This window comes from Ambystoma mexicanum, chromosome 1q, assembly GCF_040938575.1.
Source record: "Ambystoma mexicanum isolate Mex_15411 chromosome 1q, UKY_AmexF1_1, whole genome shotgun sequence".
NCBI classification, from domain to species: domain Eukaryota; kingdom Metazoa; phylum Chordata; class Amphibia; order Caudata; family Ambystomatidae; genus Ambystoma; species Ambystoma mexicanum.
In genome coordinates, this window is record NC_090922.1 from 858121057 (window position 1) to 858140992 (window position 19936).

Below are 19936 nucleotides of genomic sequence, written 5' to 3' on the forward strand. Positions count from 1 at the left end.
GATCTAATGTGCCAAAGGAAGGCAACATGGAAATTCAGTTTTCTGCTCTCAGAGGAAGGAGGGTGGACAGCCCAATGGGTTAATGCACCTACTGCAGCCTCCTATGTGTAGCCAGTAGGCGACACATTCAGTTGCTGATGAGATGCTGATACAGGTTTGTTTGCTATGCAGGGGCCGGGGGTCTCCTCACAGCGCCTCAAGAAGGTGTCCTGTTTGAGTCCCTGTGCAAATATCTTATCAACCATGACCTGTAGGTTACACTTTTTCCCCTCGTTTTTTCCATTCAGTTGGGGACAGAGAGACAATCTTTTCTATGGGCGTTACCAAGGCCATAGTGCAGAAAACAAAGGCACAATTGTCAGTAGGAATGCAGGTATTGAAGGGGCATTAGCTGTTGGCTGATCACACATGGCAATTCATAACCATTTTGAAAAGAAAAAAAAAAGTTATGCCCAGCAGATTCCAGACATTGGATTACAACTAAGGTCTCCAGCATCCCAAGACCAAGCACTTACCACTTGAGCCACTATGGGCTGTGCTTCTATGGGTTGCTTTTGGGCGCATATATCTTTCTTCTGCATGCCCCTGTGAGCATACCCATTTGCTTTGTGAAACATGTTCACTGAAGAAAATGAGGATAGAACATCTGGCCCCCCAGCTCCACCAAATATCAGCTAACTGCAGTGGCCTAGCAGTTAAGTGCTTGCGTTACAGAGCTGGGGGCCTGGGTTCGAGTCCTGCTTTCGGCACTTAAACGGAATAGTGGGGGAATCTCCTTGTACAGTTGGTGTGGAACATAGCAGAGAAGTGGGACTGTGGAAGTGAGGGAGTGCGGGCTAAAGGAGGAGGTGGGGTAGGCTAAAGGGAGAGGTAGGAGCAGATGAAGTGGTCCCTGTGGAGAGGAGGTGGGGCTGGCTGAGTCAGGGTAGGTCTAGAAGGGCATGGCATAGGTTCCCTGGTAAAGGAAGGGAGAAAGAAAGCATAGAGGAGGCCAGGAAGTGGAGAGTATAAAGGAGGAGGCAGGTTATGCTAAAGAGTAGTGCGGGATGAGAAAAAAAATGTCAAATCTTGGTGGGGTCCATTCCATCCTCCACTGGGCACCTTTTTTCTCCCCTCCTCAATGGCCCCTTTCCCAACATTAGGACCCTCCTTTACACCCCCCACTCCACTATTCAGTGCCCTATTCTCCCCCTCACACCATACCCAGGGCCCACTTTATCCTACATCCCCATGTGCAGCACAGTCTTCTGTCCTCTGCTACTCTATGCTTTATTGTTGCTGCTTGTTCATGATTCCTAAATGTAAACACTCTGCTCTCAAAAGTGAAAGATTTGAAAGACTCTTGATGCAACAAGCATTTCCCACTCTTTGCCCTGTGGGTGAGAGGGCTGCTTTCTGCCTTTAACACCCTAAATTTTGGAGTGGCTGGCTCGACCACTGAGAATGAGGGCCTAATCCTGGTTGGAAACGGGCAGAGGTCTGCGCCCTGCCTCCTCCACATGTCCCTAACGCTCCAAAATGCGACCACAGCCCTTACGGGCACAGCCTTATGTCCAGTGCAGCCTCTATGGTGCAGCCACCCAGGTACCTTAGGGTTAGGATATGTGCTCTTCAACATAAGCCTGGCCAACCAGGCCCCGGAGAGTGTCACAGCATGCCCTGTAATCCCCTAGTGATGGTGGCCTTGTTGACGATGATCTTGCTGGAATACTGATGCCTTTTTTCCTCCCAGCAGCCCCAGAAGCCTAGTGAAATGAAGGGGTGTGCACCTCTCACTGGCCTCTGTTTACCCTCTGGCTAACTGAAATTAGTTCTGGGCTCTCCATGCAAATGTATCCATTCGGGAGAGAGCTAGGAATAGGAAGGCTCTTTCTGCAGGCACAGTGGGGAAGAGTGAGAGAGCTACATGCCTGAGGCATCTTTCCTCCTCCTTCGCTCATTGTGTTCCCTAACTTCTAACTCTCTGCCAGGCCAGGCCCTGTTTCTTTTACTGCCAACCAGAGGCATAGGCACGGTAGGGCCTGAGGGGCAAGGCCCACACAAAATCTGTAAATGCCCACTCAGCAGCGCTGTGTGGGAATTTACAGATATTTTTGTCAGTGCAGTGGGCCCAACTACATTAGCATCAGGCGCCATTTGCTAGACAATCCTGGCGACGCCTCTGGTGCTTTCTGACTCAACAACCCAATCACCCCTTCAGCCCTTCTTACTCGTCTCACAGCACCTCCCATAAGTGAGGAATGCATCTTTTGTTGGTAGAGTTCCTTCATGAGGCTTAGCTAGACCTGCATTCCTTTTCAAAGTGCCATACAAGAGAGCAAAAAAGGAGAAGGCATAATAGAGCGGGAAGTAGGTGGAAGACGAGGGGTCAGGGGGGTTGGCAGCAGAGGCGTAGCCAGGATTGTCTAGCAAATGGGGCCTGATGCTAATGTAGTTGGGCCACTGCACTGACAAAAATATCTGTAAATTCCCACACAGCGCTGCTGATTGGGCATTTACAGATTTTGGGTGGGCCTTGCCCCTCAGGCCCTACCCTGCCTACGCCTCTGCTCTCTCCCCCAGGGCAAAGAGTGGGAAAGGCTCGCTACAGCAAGAGTCTTTCAAATCTTTCACTTTTGAGAGCAGAGTGTTTACATTTAAAAATCCTGAACAAGCAGCAATACCAAAGCATACAGTAGGAGAGGACAGAAGACTGCCCTGCGCATATCAGTACACTCCAATGACAAAGGCAAAGATTTAACTGACCTGCTTAGCTATTATTGGCTGACACCTCCCAATGAGTTTCATCTCTCCGTGAAGCAAAACATCCTCTGAATTGGGGTGAAAGATAGATCTAATGTGCCAAAGGAAGGCAACATGGAAATTCAGTTTTCTGCTCTCAGAGGAAGGAGGGTCGACAGCCCAATGGGTTAATGCACCTACTGCAGCCTCCTATGTGTAGCCAGTAGGCGACACATTCAGTTGCTGATGAGATGCTGATACAGGTTTGTTTGCTATTCAGGGGCCGGGGGTCTCTTCACAGCGCCTCGAGAAGGTGGCCTGTTTGAGTCCCTGTGCAAATATCTTATCAACCATGACCCGTAGGTTTCACTTTTTCCCCTTGTTTTTTCCATTCAGTTGGGGCCAGAGAGACAAGCTTTTCTATGGGCGTTACCAAGGCCATAGTGAAGAAAACAAAGGCACAATTGTCAGTAGGAATGCAGGTATTGAAGGGGCATTAGCTGTTGGCTGATCGCACAGGGCAATTCATACCCATTTGAAAAAAAAAAAAATTATGCCCAGCAGATTCCAGACATTGGATTAGAACTCATGTCTCCAGCATCCCAAGACCAAGCACTTACCACTTGAGCCACGGGTGGCTGTCTTACTTAGTGCTGCTTTTGGGCGTATATATCTTTCTTCTGCATGCCCCTGTGAGCATACCCATTTGCATTGTGAAACATGTTCACTGAAGAAAATGAGGATAGAACATCTGGCCCCCCAGCTCCACCAAATACCAGCTAACTGCAGTGGCCTAGCAGTTAAGTGCTTGTGTTACAGAGCTGGGGGCCTGGGTTTGAGTCCTGCTTTCGGCACTTAAACGGAATAGTGTAGTAATTTCCTTGTACAGTTGGTGTGGAACATAGCAGAGAAGTGGGACTGTGGAAGTGAGGGAGTGCAGGCTAAAGGCGGAGGTGGAGCAGGCCAAAGGGAGAGGTAGGGGCAGATGAAGGGGTCCCTGTGTAGAGGAGGTGGGGCTGGCTGAGTCAGGGTAGGTCTAGAAGGGCATGGCGTAGGTTCCCTGGTAAAGGAAGGGAGAAAGAAAGCATAGAGGAGGCCAGGAAGTGGAGGGTATAAAGGAGGAGGCAGGTTATGCTAAAGAGTAGTGCCGGATGAGGAAAAAAATGTCAGCCCATGGATGTGTCCATTCCATTCTCCACTGGGCACCCTTTTTCTCCCCTCCTCAATGGCCCCTTTCCCCACATTAGGACCCTCCTTTACACCCCCCCTCCACTATTCAGTGCCCTATTCTCACCCTCACACCGTACCCAGGGCCCACTTTATCCTACATCCCCATGCGCAGCGCAGTCTTCTGTCCTCTGCTACTCTATGCTTTCTTATTGCTGCTTGTTCATGATTCCTAAATGTAAACACTCTGCTCTCAAAAGTAAAAGATTTGAAAGACTCTTGATGCAACAAGCATTTCCCACTCTTTGCCCTGGGGGTGAGAGGGCTGCGTTCTGCCTTTAACACCCTCAATTTTGGAGTGGCTGGCACCACCACTGAGAATAAGGGCCTAATCCTGGTCGGAAACAGGCAGAGGTCTGCGCCCGGCCTCCTCCACACGTCCCTAACGCTCCCAAACGCGACCACAGCCCTATGTCCAGTGCAGCCTCTATGGTGCAGCCACCCAGGTAGCTTAGGGTTAGGATATGTGCTCTTCAACATAAGCCTGGCCAACCAGGCCCCGGAGAGTGTCACAGCATGCCCTGTAATCCCCTAGTGATGGTGGCCTTGTTGACAATGATCTTGCTGGAATACTGATGCCTTTTTTCCTCCCAGAAGCCCCAGAAGCCTAGTGAAATGAAGGGGTGTGCACCTCTCACTGGCCTCTGTTTACCCTCTGGCTAACTGAAATTAGGCCTGGGCTCTCCAGGCAAATGTATCCATTCGGGAGAGAGCTAGGAATAGGAAGGCTCTTTCTGCAGGCAGAGTGGGGAAGAGTCAGAGAGCTACATGCCTGAGGCATCTTTCCTCCTCCTTCGCTCATTGTGTTCCCTAACTTCTAACTCTCTGCCAGGCCAGGCCCTGTTTCTTTTACTGCCAACCAGAGGCATAGGCACGGTAGGGCCTGAGGGGCAAGGCCCACCCAAAATCTGTAAATGCCCACTCAGCAGCGCTGTGTGGGAATTTACAGATATTTTTGTCAGTGCAGTGGGCCCAACTACATTAGCATCAGGCGCCATTTGCTAGACAATCCTGGCTACGCCTATGGTGCTTTCCGACTCAACAACCCAATCACCCCTTCAGCCCTTCTTACTCGTCTCACAGCACCTCCCATAAGCGAGGAATGCATCTTTTGTTGGTAGATTTCCTTCATGAGGCTTAGCTAGACCTGCATTCCTTTTCAAAATGCCATACAAGAGAGCAAAAAAGGAGAAGGCATAATAGAGCGGGAAGTAGGTGGAAGACGAGGGGTCAGGGGGGTTGGCAGCAGAGGCGTAGCCAGGATTGTCTAGCAAATGGGGCCTGATGCTAATGTAGTTGGGCCACTGCACTGGCAAAAATATCTGTAAATTCCCACACAGCGCTGCTGATTGGGCATTTACAGATTTTGGGTGGGCCTTGCCCCTCTGGCCCTACCCTGCCTACGACTCTGCTCTCTCCCCCAGGGCAAAGAGTGGGAAAGGCTCGCTACAGCAAGAGTCTTTCAAATCTTTCACTTTTGAGAGCAGAGTGTTTACATTTAAGAATCCTGAACAAGCAGCAATACCAAAGCATACAGTGGGAGAGGACAGAAGACTGCCCTGCGCATATCAGTACACCCCAATGACAAAGGCAAAGATTTAACTGACCTGCTTAGCTATTATTGGCTGACACCTCACAATGAGTATCATCTCTCCGTGAAGCAAAACATCCTCTGAATTGGGGTGAAAGATAGATCTAATGTGCCAAAGGAAGGCAACATGGAAATTCAGTTTTCTGCTCTCAGAGGAAGGAGGGTCGACAGCCCAATGGGTTAATGCACCTACTGCAGCCTCCTATGTGTAGCCAGTAGGCGACACATTCAGTTGCTGATGAGATGCTGATACAGGTTTGTTTGCTATTCAGGGGCCGGGGGTCTCCTCACAGCGCCTCGAGAAGGTGGCCTGTTTGAGTCCCTGTGCAAATATCTTATCAACCATGACCCGTAGGTTTCACTTTTTCCCCTCGTTTTTTCCATTCAGTTGGGGCCAGAGAGACAAGCTTTTCTATGGGCGTTACAAAGGCCATAGTGAAGAAAACAAAGGCACAATTATCAGTAGGAATGCAGGTATTGAAGGGGCATTAGCTGTTGGCTGATCGTACAGGGCAATTCATACCCATTTTGAAAAAAAAAAAAAAAGTTATGCCCAGCAGATTCCAGACATTGGATTAGAACTCATGTCTCCAGCATCCCAAGACCAAGCACTTACCACTTGAGCCACGGGTGGCTGTCCTACTTAGTGTTGCTTTTGGGCGTATATATCTTTCTTCCGCATGCCCCTGTGAGCATACCCATTTGCATTGTGAAACATGTTCACTGAAGAAAATGAGGATAGAACATCTGGCCCCCCAGCTCCACCAAATACCATCTAACTGCAGTGGCCTAGCAGTTAAGTGCTTGTGTTACAGAGCTGGGGGCCTGGGTTTGAGTCCTGCTTTCGGCACTTAAACGGAATAGTGTAGTAATTTCCTTGTACAGTTGGTGTGGAACATAGCAGAGAAGTGGAAGTGAGGGAGTGCAGGCTAAAGGCGGAGGTGGGGCAGGCCAAAGGGAGAGGTAGGGGCAGATGAAGGGGTCCCTGTGTAGAGGAGGTGGGGCTGGCTGAGTCAGGGTAGGTCTAGAAGGGCATGGCGTAGGTTCCCTGGTAAAGGAAGGGAGAAAGAAAGCATAGAGGAGGCCAGGAAGTGGAGGGTATAAAGGAGGAGGCAGGTTATGCTAAAGAGTAGTGCCGGATGAGGAAAAAAATGTCAGCCCATGGAGGGGTCCATTCCATCCTCCACTGGGCACCCTTTTTCTCCCCTCCTCAATGGCCCCTTTCCCCACATTAGGACCCTCCTTTACACCCCCTCCACTATTCAGTGCCCTATTCTCCCCCTCACACCGTACCCAGGGCCCACTTTATCCTACATCCCCATGCGCAGCGCAGTCTTCTGTCCTCTGCTACTCTATGCTTTCTTATTGCTGCTTGTTCATGATTCCTAAATGTAAACACTTTGCTCTCAAAAGTGAAAGATTTGAAAGACTCTTGATGCAACACGCATTTCCCACTCTTTGCCTTGGGGGTGAGAGGGCTGCTTTCTGCCTTTAACACCCTCAATTTTGGAGTGGCTGGCTCCACCACTGAGAATAAGGGCCTAATCCTGGTCGGAAACAGGCAGAGGTCTGCGCCCAGCCTACTCCACACGTCCCTAACGCTCCCAAACGCGACCACAGCCCTTACGGGCACATCCCTATGTCCAGTGCAGCCTCTATGGTGCTGCCACCCAGGTAGCTTAGGGTTAGGATATGTGCTCTTCAACATAAGCCTGGCCAACCAGGCCCCGGAGAGTGTCACAGCATGCCCTGTAATCCCCTAGTGATGGTGGCCTTGTTGACGATGATCTTGCTGGAATACTGATGCCTTTTTTCCTCCCAGAAGCCCCAGAAGCCTAGTGAAATGAAGGGGTGTGCACCTCTCACTGGCCTCTGTTTACCCTCTGGCTAACTGAAATTAGTTCTGGGCTCTCCATGCAAATGTATCCATTCGGGAGAGAGCTAGGAATAGGAAGGCTCTTTCTGCAGGCACAGTGGGGAAGAGTCAGAGAGCTACATGCCTGAGGCATCTTTCCTCCTCCTTCGCTCATTGTGCTCCCTAACTTCTAACTCTCTGCCAGGCCAGGACCTGTTTCTTTTACTGCCAACCAGAGGCATAGGCAGGGTAGGGCCTGAGGGGCAAGGCCCACCCAAAATCTGTAAATGCCCACTCAGCAGCGCTGTGTGGGGATTTACAGATATTTTTGTCAGTGCAGTGGGCCCAACTACATTAGCATCAGGCCCCATTTGCTAGACAATCCTGGCTACGCCTCTGGTGCTTTCCGACTCAACAACCCAATCATCCCTTCAGCCCTTCTTACTCGTCTCACAGCACCTCCCATAAGCGAGGAATGCATCTTTTGTTGGTAGATTTCCTTCATGAGGCTTAGCTAGACCTGCATTCCTTTTCAAAGGGCCATAGAAGAGAGCAAAAAAGGAGAAGGCATAACAGAGCGGGAAGTAGGTGGAAGACGAGAGGTCAGGGGGGTTGGCAGCAGAGGCGTAGCCAGGATTGTCTAGCAAAAGGGGCCTGATGCTAATGTAGTTGGGCCACTGCACTGACAAAATATCTGTAAATTCCAACACAGCGCTGCTGATTGGGCATTTACAGATTTTGAGTGGGCCTTGCCCATCAGGCCCTACCCTGCCTGCGCCTCTGCTCTCTCCCCCAGGGCAAAGAGTGGGAAAGGTTCGCTACAGCAAGAGTCTTTCAAATCTTTCACATTTGAGAGCAGAGTGTTTACATTTAAAAATCTTGAACAAGCAGCAATACCAAAGCATACAGTAGTAGAGGACAGAAGACTGCCCTGCGCATATCAGTACACCTCAATGACAAAGGCAAAGATTTAACTGACCTGCTTAGCTATTATTGGCTGACACCTCACAATGAGTATCATCTCTCCGTGAAGCAAAACATCCTCTGAATTGGGGTGAAAGATAGATCTAATGTGCCAAAGGAAGGCAACATGGAAATTCAGTTTTCTGCCCGCAGAGGAAGGAGGGTCGACAGCCCAATGGGTTAATGCACCTACTGCAGCCTCCTATGTGTAGCCGGTAGGTGACACATTCAGTTGCTGATGAGATGCTGATACAGGTTTGTTTGCTATGCAGGGGCCGGGGGTCTACTCACAGCGCCTCAAGAAGGTATCCTGTTTGAGTCCCTGTGCAAATGTCTTATCAACCATGACCTGTAGGTTACACTTTTTCCCCTCGTTTTTTCCATTCAGTTGGGGACAGAGAGACAAGCTTTTCTATGGGCGTTACCAAGGCCATAGTGCAGAAAACAAAGGCACAATTGTCAGTAGGAATGCAGGTATTGAAGGGGCATTAGCTGTTGGCTGATCACACATGGCAATTCATAACCATTTTGAAAAGAAAAAAAAAAGTTATGCCCAGCGGATTCCAGACATTGGACTAGAACTCAGGTCTCCAGCATCCCAAGACCAAGCACTTACCACTTGAGCCACTGGGGGCTGTGCTTTTATGGGTTGCTTTTGGGCGCATATATCTTTCTTCTGCATGCCCCTGTGAGCATACCCATTTGCTTTGTGAAACATGTTCACTGAAGAAAATGAGGATAGAACATCTGGCCCCCCCAGCTCCACCAAATACCAGCTAACTGCAGTGGCCTAGCAGTTAAGTGCTTGTGTTACAGAGCTGGGGGCCTGGGTTCGAGTCCTGCTTTCGGCACTTAAGCAGAATAGTGGGGTAATCTCCTTGTAAGGTTGGTGTGGAACATAGCAGAGAAGTGGGACTGTGGAAGTGAGGGAGTGCAGGCTAAAGGAGGAGGTGGGGCAGGCTAAAGGGAGAGGTAGGAGCAGATGAAGTGGTCCCTGTGGAGAGGAGGTGGGGCTGGCTGAGTCAGGGTAGGTCTAGAAGGGCATGGTGTAGGTTCCCAGGTAAAGGAAGGGAGAAAGAAAGCATAGAGGAGGCCAGGAAGTGGAGAGTATAAAGGAGGAGGCAGGTTATGCTAAAGAGTAGTGCGGGATGAGAAAAAAATGTCAGCTCTTGGTGGGGTCCATTCCATCCTCCACTGGGCACCCTTTTTCTCCCCTCCTCAATGGCCCCTTTCCCCACATTAGGACCCTCCTTTACGCCCCCCCCTTCACTATTCAGTGCCCTATTCTCCCCCTCACCCCATACCCAGGGCCCACTTTATCCTACATCCCCATGTGCAGCGCAGTCTTCTGTCCTCTGCTACTCTATGCTTTCTTATTGCTGCTTGTTCATGATTCCTAAATGTAAACACTCTGCTCTCAAAAGTGAAAGATTTGAAAGACTCTTGATGCAACAAACATTTCCCACTCTTTGCCCTGGGGTGAGAGGGCTGCTTTCTGCCTTTAACACCCTAAATTTTGGAGTGGCTGGCTCCTATACTGAGAATGAGGGCCTAATCCTGGTCGGAAACGGGCAGAGGTCTGCGCCCTGCCTCCTCCACTCGTCCCTAACGCTCCCAAACGCGACCACAGCCCTTACGGGCACAGCCTTATGTCCAGTGCAGCCTCTATGGTGCAGCCACCCAGGTAGCTTAGGGTTAGGATATGTGCTCTTCAACATAAGCCTGGCCAACTAGGCCCCGGAGAGTGTCACAGCATGCCCTGTAATCCCCTAGTGATGGTGGCCTTGTTGACAATGATCTTGCTGGAATACTGATGCCTTTTTTCCTCCCAGAAGCCCCAGAAGCCTAGTGAAATGAAGGGGTGTGCACCTCTCACTGGCCTCTGTTTACCCTCTGGCTAACTGAAATTAGTTCTGGGCTCTCCAGGCAAATGTATCCATTCAGGAGAGAGCTAGGAATAGGAAGGCTCTTTCTGCAGGCAGAGTGGGGAAGAGTCAGAGAGCTACATGCCTGAGGCATCTTTCCTCCTCCTTCGCTCATTGTGTTCCCTAACTTCTAACTCTCTGCCAGGCCAGGCCCTGTTTTTTTTACTGCCAACCAGATTCATAGGCACGGTAGGGCCTGAGGGGCAAGGCCCACCCAAAATCTGTAAATGCCCACTCAGCAGCGCTGTGTGGGAATTTACAGATATTTTTGTCAGTGCAGTGGGCCCAACTACATTAGCATCAGGCGCCATTTGCTAGACAATCCTGGCTACGCCTCTGGTGCTTTCTGACTCAACAACCCAATCACCCCTTCAGCCCTTCTTACTCGTCTCACAGCACCTCCCATAAGCGAGGAATGCATCTTTTGTTGGTAGATTTCCTTCATGAGGCTTAGCTAGACCTGCATTCCTTTTCAAAGTGCCATACAAGAGAGCAAAAAAGGAGAAGGCATAATAGAGCGGGAAGTAGGTGGAAGACGAGGGGTCAGGGGGGTTGGCAGCAGAGGCGTAGCCAGGATTGTCTAGCAAATGGGGCCTGATGCTAATGTAGTTGGGCCACTGCACTGACAAAAATATCTGTAAATTCCCACACAGCGCTGCTGATTGGGCATTTACAGATTTTGGGTGGGCCTTGCCCCTCAGGCCCTACCCTGCCTACGACTCTGCTCTCTCCCCCAGGGCAAAGAGTGGGAAAGGCTCGCTACAGCAAGAGTCTTTCAAATCTTTCACTTTTGAGAGCAGAGTGTTTACATTTAAAAATCCTGAACAAGCAGCAATACCAAAGCATACAGTAGGAGAGGACAGAAGACTGCCCTGCGCATATCAGTACACCCCAATGACAAAGGCAAAGATTTAACTGACCTGCTTAGCTATTATTGGCTGACACCTCCCAATGAGTATCATCTATCCGTGAAGCAAAACATCCTCTGAATTGGGATGAAAGATAGATCTAATGTGCCAAAGGAAGGCAACATGGACATTCAGTTTTCTGCTCTCAGAGGAAGGAGGGTCGACAGCCCAATGGGTTAATGCACCTACTGCAGCCTCCTATGTGTAGCCAGTAGGCGACACATTCAGTTGCTGATGAGATGCTGATACAGGTTTGTTTGCTATTCAGGGGCCGGGGGTCTCCTCACAGCGCCTCGAGAAGGTGGCCTGTTTGAGTCCCTGTGCAAATATCTTATCAACCATGACCCGTAGGTTTCACTTTTTCCCCTCGTTTTTTCCATTCAGTTGGGGCCAGAGAGACAAGCTTTTCTATGGGCGTTACCAAGGCCATAGTGAAGAAAACAAAGGCACAATTGTCAGTAGGAATGCAGGTATTGAAGGGGCATTAGCTGTTGGCTGATCGCACAGGGCAATTCATACCCATTTTGAAAAAAAAAAAAAAAAGTTATGCCCAGCAGATTCCAGACATTGGATTAGAACTCATGTCTCCAGCATCCCAAGTCCAAGCACTTACCACTTGAGCCACGGGTGGCTGTCCTACTTAGTGCTGCTTTTGGGCGTATATATCTTTCTTCCGCATGCCCCTGTGAGCATACCCATTTGCATTGTGAAACATGTTCACTGAAGAAAATGAGGATAGAACATCTGGCCCCCCAGCTCGACCAAATACCAGCTAACTGCAGTGGACTAGCAGTTAAGTGCTTGTGTTACAGAGTTGGGGGCCTGGGTTTGAGTCCTGCTTGCGGCACTTAAACGGAATAGTGTAGTAATTTCCTTGTACAGTTGATGTGGAACACAGCAGAGAAGTGGGACTGTGGAAGTGAAGGAGTGCAGGCTAAAGGCAGAGGTGGGGCAGGCCAAAGGGAGAGGTAGGGGCATATGAAGGGGTCCCTGTGTAGAGGAGGTGGGGCTGGCTGAGTCAAGGTAGGTCTAGAAGGGCATGGCGTAGGTTCCCTGGTAAAGGAAGGGAGAAAGAAAGCATAGAGGAGGCCAGGAAGTGGAGGGTATAAAGGAGGAGGCAGGTTATGCTAAAGAGTAGCGCCGGATGAGGAAAGAAATGTCAGCCCATGGAGGGGTCCATTCCATCCTCCACTGGGCACCCTTTTTCTCCCCTCCTCAATGGCCCCTTTCCCCACATTAGGACCCTCCTTTACACCCCCCTCCACTATTCAGTGCCCTATTCTCCCCCTCACACCGTACCCAGGGCCCACTTTATCCTACATCCCCATGCGCAGCGCAGTCTTCTGTCCTCTGCTACTCTATGCTTTCTTATTGCTGCTTGTTCATGATTCCTAAATGTAAACAGTCTGCTCTCAAAAGTGAAAGATTTGAAAGACTCTTGATGCAACAAGCATTTCCCACTCTTTGCCCTGGGGATGAGAGGGCTGCTTTCTGCCTTTAACACCCTCAAGTTTGGAGTGGCTGGCTCCACCACTGAGAATAAGGGCCTAATCCTGGTCGGAAACAGGCAGAGGTCTGCGCCCGGCCTCCTCCACACGTCCCTAACCCTCCCAAACGCGACCACAGCCCTTACGGGCACAGCCCTATGTCCAGTGCAGCCTCTATGGTGCTGCCACCCAGGTAGCTTAGGGTTAGGATATGTGCTCTTCAACATAATCCTGGCCAACCAGGCCCCTGAGAGTGTCACAGCATGCCCTGTAATCCCCTAGTGATGGTGGCCTTGTTGACGATGATCTTGCTGGAATACTGATGCCTTTTTTCCTCCCAGAAGCCCCAGAAGCCTAGTGAAATGAAGGGGTGTGCACCTCTCACTGGCCTCTGTTTACCCTCTGGCTAACTGAAATTAGTTCTGGGCTCTCCATGCAAATGTATCCATTCGGGAGAGAGCTAGGAATAGGAAGGCTCTTTCTTCAGGCACAGTGGGGAAGAGTCAGAGAGCTACATGCCTGAGGCATCTTTCCTCCTCCTTCGCTCATTGTGTTCCCTAACTTCTAACTCTCTGCCAGGCCAGGCCCTGTTTCTTTTACTGCCAACCAGAGGCATAGGCAGGGTAGGGCCTGAGGGGCAAGGCCCACCCAAAATCTGTAAATGCCCACTCAGCAGCGCTGTGTGGGAATTTACAGATATTTTTGTCAGTGCAGTGGGCCCAACTACATTAGCATCAGGCCCCATTTGCTAGACAATCCTAGCTACGCCTCTGGTGCTTTCCGACTCAACAACCCAATCATCCCTTCAGCCCTTCTTACTCGTCTCACAGCACCTCCCATAAGCGAGGAATGCATCTTTTGTTGGTAGATTTCCTTCATGAGGCTTAGCTAGACCTGCATTCCTTTTCAAAGGGCCATAGAAGAGAGCAAAAAAGGAGAAGGCATAACAGAGCGGGAAGTAGGTGGAAGACGAGGGGTCAGAGGGGTTGGCAGCAGAGGCGTAGCCAGGATTGTCTAGCAAATGGGGCCTGATGCTAATGTAGTTGGGCCACTGCACTGACAAAATATCTGTAAATTCCAACACAGCGCTGCTGATTGGGCATTTACAGATTTTGGGTGGGCCTTGCCCATCAGGCCCTACCCTGCCTGCGCCTCTGCTCTCTCCCCCAGGGCAAAGAGTGGGAAAGGCTCGCTACAGCAAGAGTCTTTCAAATCTTTCACATTTGAGAGCAGAGTGTTTACATTTAAAAATCTTGAACAAGCAGCAATACCAAACCATACAGTAGTAGAGGACAGAAGACTGCCCTGCGCATATCAGTACACCTCAATGACAAAGGCAAAGATTTAACTGACCTGCTTAGCTATAATTGACTGACACCTCACAATGAGTATCATCTCTCCGTGATGCAAAACATCCACTGAATTGGGGTGAAAGATAGATCTAATGTGCCAAAGGAAGGCAACATGGAAATTCAGTTTTCTGCCCGCAGAGGAAGGAGGGTCGACAGCCCAATGGGTTAATGCACCTACTGCAGCCTCCTATGTGTAGCCAGTAGGCGACACATTCAGTTGCTGATGAGATGCTGATACAGGTTTGTTTGCTATGCAGGGGCCGGGGGTCTCCTCACAGCGCCTCAAGAAGGTATCCTGTTTGAGTCCCTGTGCAAATGTCTAAGCAACCATGACCTGTAGGTTACACTTTTTCCCCTCTTTTTTTCCATTCAGTTGGGGACAGAGAGACAAGCTTTTCTATGGGTGTTACCAAGGCCATAGTGCAGAAAACAAAGTCACAATTGTCAGTAGGAATGCAGGTATTGAAGGGGCATTAGCTGTTGGCTGATCACACATGGCAATTCATAACCATTTTGAAAAGAAAAAAAAAGGTTATGCCCAGCAGATTCCAGACATTGGATTAGAACTCAGGTCTCCAGCATCCCAAGACCAAGCACTTACCACTTGAGCCACTGGGGGCTGTGCTTCTATGGTTTGCTTTTGGGCGCATATATCTTTCTTCTGCATGCCCCTGTGAGCATACCCATTTGCTTTGTGAAACATGTTCACTGAAGAAAATGAGGATAGAACATCTGGCCCCCCCAGCTCCACCAAATACCAGCTAACTGCAGTGGCCTAGCAGTTAAGTGCTTGTGTTACAGAGCTGGGGGCCTGGGTTTGAGTCCTGCTTTCAGCACTTAAGCGGAATAGTGGGGTAATCTCCTTGTACAGTTGGTGTGGAACATAGCAGAGAAGTGGGACTGTGGAAGTGAGGGAGTGCAGGCTAAAGGAGGAGGTGGGGCAGGCTAAAGGGATAGGTAGGAGCAGATGAAGTGGTCCCTGTGGAGAGAAGGTGGGGCTGGCTGAGTCAGGGTAGGTCTAGAAGGGCATGGCGTAGGTTCCCTGGTAAAGGAAGGGAGAAAGAAAGCATAGAGGAGGCCAGGAAGTGGAGAGTATAAAGGAGGAGGCAGGTTATGCTAAAGAGTAGTGCGGGATGAGAAAAAAATGTCAGCCCTTGGTGGGGTCCATTCCATCCTCCACTGGGCACCCTTTTTCTCCCCTCCTCAATGGCCCCTTTCCCCACATTAGGACCCTCCTTTACACCCCCCCTCACTATTCAGTGCCCTATTCTCCCCCTCACCCCATACCCAGGACCCACTTTATCCTACATCCCCATGTGCAGCGCAGTCTTCTGTCCTCTGCTACTCTATGCTTTCTTATTGCTGCTTGTTCATGATTCCTAAATGTAAACACTCTGCTCTCAATAGTGAAAGATTTGAAAGACTCTTGATGCAACAAGCATTTTCCACTCTTTGCCCTGGGGGTGAGAGGGCTGCTTTCTGCCTTTAACACCCTAAATTTTGGAGTGGCTGGCTCCTATACTGAGAATGAGGGCCTAATCCTGGTCGGAAACGGGCAGAGGTCTGCGCCCTGCCTCCTCCACTCGTCCCTAACGCTCCCAAACGCGACCACAGCCCTTACGGGCACAGCCTTATGTCCAGTGCAGCCTCTATGGTGCAGCCACCCAGGTAGCTTAGGGTTAGGATATGAGCTCTTCAACATAAGCCTGGCCAACCAGGCCCCGGAGAGTGTCACAGCATGCCCTGTAATCCCCTAGTGATGGTGGCCTTGTTGACAATGATCTTGCTGGAATACTGATGCCTTTTTTCCTCCCAGAAGCCCCAGAAGCCTAGTGAAATGAAGGGGTGTGCACCTCTCACTGGCCTCTGTTTACCCTCTGGCTAACTGAAATTAGTTCTGGGCTCTCCAGGCAAATGTATCCATTCGGGAGAGAGCTAGGAATAGGAAGGCTCTTTCTGCAGGCAGAGTGGGGAAGAGTCAGAGAGCTACATGCCTGAGGCATCTTTCCTCCTCCTTCGCTCATTGTGTTCCCTAACTTCTAACTCTCTGCCAGGCCAGGCCCTGTTTCTTTTACTGCCAACCAGAGGCATAGGCACGGTAGGGCCTGAGGGGCAAGGCCCACCCAAAATCTGTAAATGCCCACTCAGCAGCGCTGTGTGGGAATTTACAGATATTTTTGTCAGTGCAGTGGGCCCAACTACATTAGCATCAGGCGCCATTTGCTAGACAATCCTGGCTACGCCTCTGGTGCTTTCTGACTCAACAACCCAATCACCCCTTCAGCCCTTCTTACTCGTCTCACAGCACCTCCCATAAGCGAGGAATGCATCTTTTGTTGGTAGATTTCCTTCATGAGGCTTAGCTAGACCTGCATTCCTTTTCAAAGTGCCATACAAGAGAGCAAAAAAGGAGAAGGCATAATAGAGCGGGAAGTAGGTGGAAGACGAGGGGTCAGGGGGGTTGGCAGCAGAGGCGTAGCCAGGATTGTCTAGCAAATGGGGCCTGATGCTAATGTAGTTGGGCCACTGCACTGACAAAAATATCTGTAAATTCCCACACAGCGCTGCTGATTGGGCATTTACAGATTTTGGGTGGGCCTTGCCCCTCAGGCCCTACCCTGCCTACGACTCTGCTCTCTCCCCCAGGGCAAAGAGTGGGAAAGGCTTGCTACAGCAAGAGTCTTTCAAATCTTTCACTTTTGAGAGCAGAGTGTTTACATTTAAAAATCCTGAACAAGCAGCAATACCAAAGCATACAGTAGGAGAGGACAGAAGACTGCCCTGCGCATATCAGTACACCCCAATGACAAAGGCAAAGATTTAACTGACCTGCTTAGCTATTATTGGCTGACACCTCCCAATGAGTATCATCTCTCTGTGAAGCAAAACATCCTCTGAATTGGGATGAAAGATAGATCTAATGTGCCAAAGGAAGGCAACATGGAAATTCAGTTTTCTGCTCTCAGAGGAAGGAGGGTCGACAGCCCAATGGGTTAATGCACCTACTGCAGCCTCCTATGTGTAGCCAGTAGGCGACACATTCAGTTGCTGATGAGATGCTGATACAGGTTTGTTTGCTATTCAGGGGCCGGGGGTCTCCTCACAGCGCCTCGAGAAGGTGGCCTGTTTGAGTCCCTGTGCAAATATCTTATCAACCATGACCCGTAGGTTTCACTTTTTCCCCTCGTTTTTTCCATTCAGTTGGGGCCAGAGAGACAAGCTTTTCTATGGGCGTTACCAAGGCCATAGTGAAGAAAACAAAGGCACAATTGTCAGTAGGAATGCAGGTATTGAAGGGGCATTAGCTGTTGGCTGATCGCACAGGGCAATTCATACCCATTTTGGAAAAAAAAAAAAAGTTATGCCCAGCAGATTCCAGACATTGGATTAGAACTCATGTCTCCAGCATCCCAAGACCAAGCACTTACCACTTGAGCCACGGGTGGCTGTCCTACTTAGTGCTGTTTTTGGGCGTATATATCTTTCTTCCGCATGCCCCTGTGAGCATACCCATTTGCATTGTGAAACATGTTCACTGAAGAAAATGAGGATAGAACATCTGGCCCCCCAGCTCGACCAAATACCAGCTAACTGCAGTGGACTAGCAGTTAAGTGCTTGTGTTACAGAGCTGGGGGCCTGGGTTTGAGTCCTGCTTGCGGCACTTAAACGGAATAGTGTAGTAATTTCCTTGTACAGTTGATGTGGAACACAGCAGAGAAGTAGGACTGTGGAAGTGAAGGAGTGCAGGCTAACGGCAGAGGTGGGGCAGGCCAAAGGGAGAGGTAGGGGCATATGAAGGGGTCCCTGTGTAGAGGAGGTGGGGCTGGCTGAGTCAAGGTAGGTCTAGAAGGGCATGGCGTAGGTTCCCTGGTAAAGGAAGGGAGAAAGAAATCATAGAGGAGGCCAGGAAGTGGAGGGTATAAAGGAGGAGGCAGGTTATGCTAAAGAGTAGCGCCGGATGAGGAAAGAAATGTCAGCCCATGGAGGGGTCCATTCCATCCTCCACTGGGCACCCTTTTTCTCCCCTCCTCAATGGCCCCTTTCCCCACATTAGGACCCTCCTTTACACCCCCCTCCACTATTCAGTGCCCTATTCTCCCCCTCACACCGTACCCAGGGCCCACTTTATCCTACATCCCCATGCGCAGCGCAGTCTTCTGTCCTCTGCTACTCTATGCTTTCTTATTGCTGCTTGTTCATGATTCCTAAATGTAAACAGTCTGCTCTCAAAAGTGAAAGATTTGAAAGACTCTTGATGCAACAAGCATTTCCCACTCTTTGCCCTGGGGATGAGAGGGCTGCTTTCTGCCTTTAACACCCTCAATTTTGGAGTGGCTGGCTCCACCACTGAGAATAAGGGCCTAATCCTGGTCGGAAACAGGCAGAGGTCTGCGCCCGGCCTCCTCCACACGTCCCTAACCCTCCCAAACGCGACCACAGCCCTTACGGGCACAGCCCTATGTCCAGTGCAGCCTCTATGGTGCTGCCACCCAGGTAGCTTAGGGTTAGGATATGTGCTCTTCAACATAATCCTGGCCAACCAGGCCCCGGAGAGTGTCACAGCATGCCCTGTAATCCCCTAGTGATGGTGGCCTTGTTGACGATGATCTTGCTGGAATACTGATGCCTTTTTTCCTCCCAGAAGCCCCAGAAGCCTAGTGAAATGAAGGGGTGTGCACCTCTCACTGGCCTCTGTTTACCCTCTGGCTAACTGAAATTAGTTCTGGGCTCTCCATGCAAATGTATCCATTCGGGAGAGAGCTAGGAATAGGAAGGCTCTTTCTTCAGGCACAGTGGGGAAGAGTCAGAGAGCTACATGCCTGAGGGATCTTTCCTCCTCCTTCGCTCATTGTGTTCCCTAACTTCTAACTCTCTGCCAGGCCAGGCCCTGTTTCTTTTACTGCCAACCAGAGGCATAGGCAGGGTAGGGCCTGAGGGGCAAGGCCCACCCAAAATCTGTAAATGCCCACTCAGCAGCGCTGTGTGGGAATTTACAGATATTTTTGTCAGTGCAGTGGGCCCAACTACATTAGCATCAGGCCCCATTTGCTAGACAATCCTGGCTACGCCTCTGGTGCTTTCCGACTCAACAACCCAATCATCCCTTCAGCCCTTCTACTCGTCTCACAGCACCTCCCATAAGCGAGGAATGCATCTTTTGTTGGTAGATTTCCTTCATGAGGCTTAGCTAGACCTGCATTCCTTTTCAAAGGGCCATAGAAGAGAGCAAAAAAGGAAAAGGCATAACAGAGCGGGAAGTAGGTGGAAGACGAGGGGTCAGAGGGGTTGGCAGCAGAGGCGTAGCCAGGATTGTCTAGCAAATGGGGCCTGATGCTAATGTAGTTGGGCCACTGCACTGACAAAATATCTGTAAATTCCAACACAGCGCTGCTGATTGGGCATTTACAGATTTTGGGTGGGCCTTGCCCATCAGGCCCTACCCTGCCTCCGCCTCTGCTCTCTCCCCCAGGGCAAAGAGTGGGAAAGGCTTGCTACAGCAAGAGTCTTTCAAATCTTTCACATTTGAGAGCAGAGTGTTTACATTTAAAAATCTTGAACAAGCAGCAATACCAAAGCATACAGTAGTAGAGGACAGAAGACTGCCCTGCGCATATCAGTACACCTCAATGACAAAGGCAAAGATTTAACTGACCTGCTTAGCTATAAATGACTGACACTTCACAATGAGTATCATCTCTCCGTGAAGCAAAACATCCACTGAATTGGGGTGAAAGATAGATCTAATGTGCCAAAGGAAGGCAACATGGAAATTCAGTTTTCTGCCCGCAGAGGAAGGAGGGTCGACAGCCCAATGGGTTAATGCACCTACTGCAGCCTCCTATGTGTAGCCAGTAGGCGACACATTCAGTTGCTGATGAGATGCTGATACAGGTTTGTTTGCTATG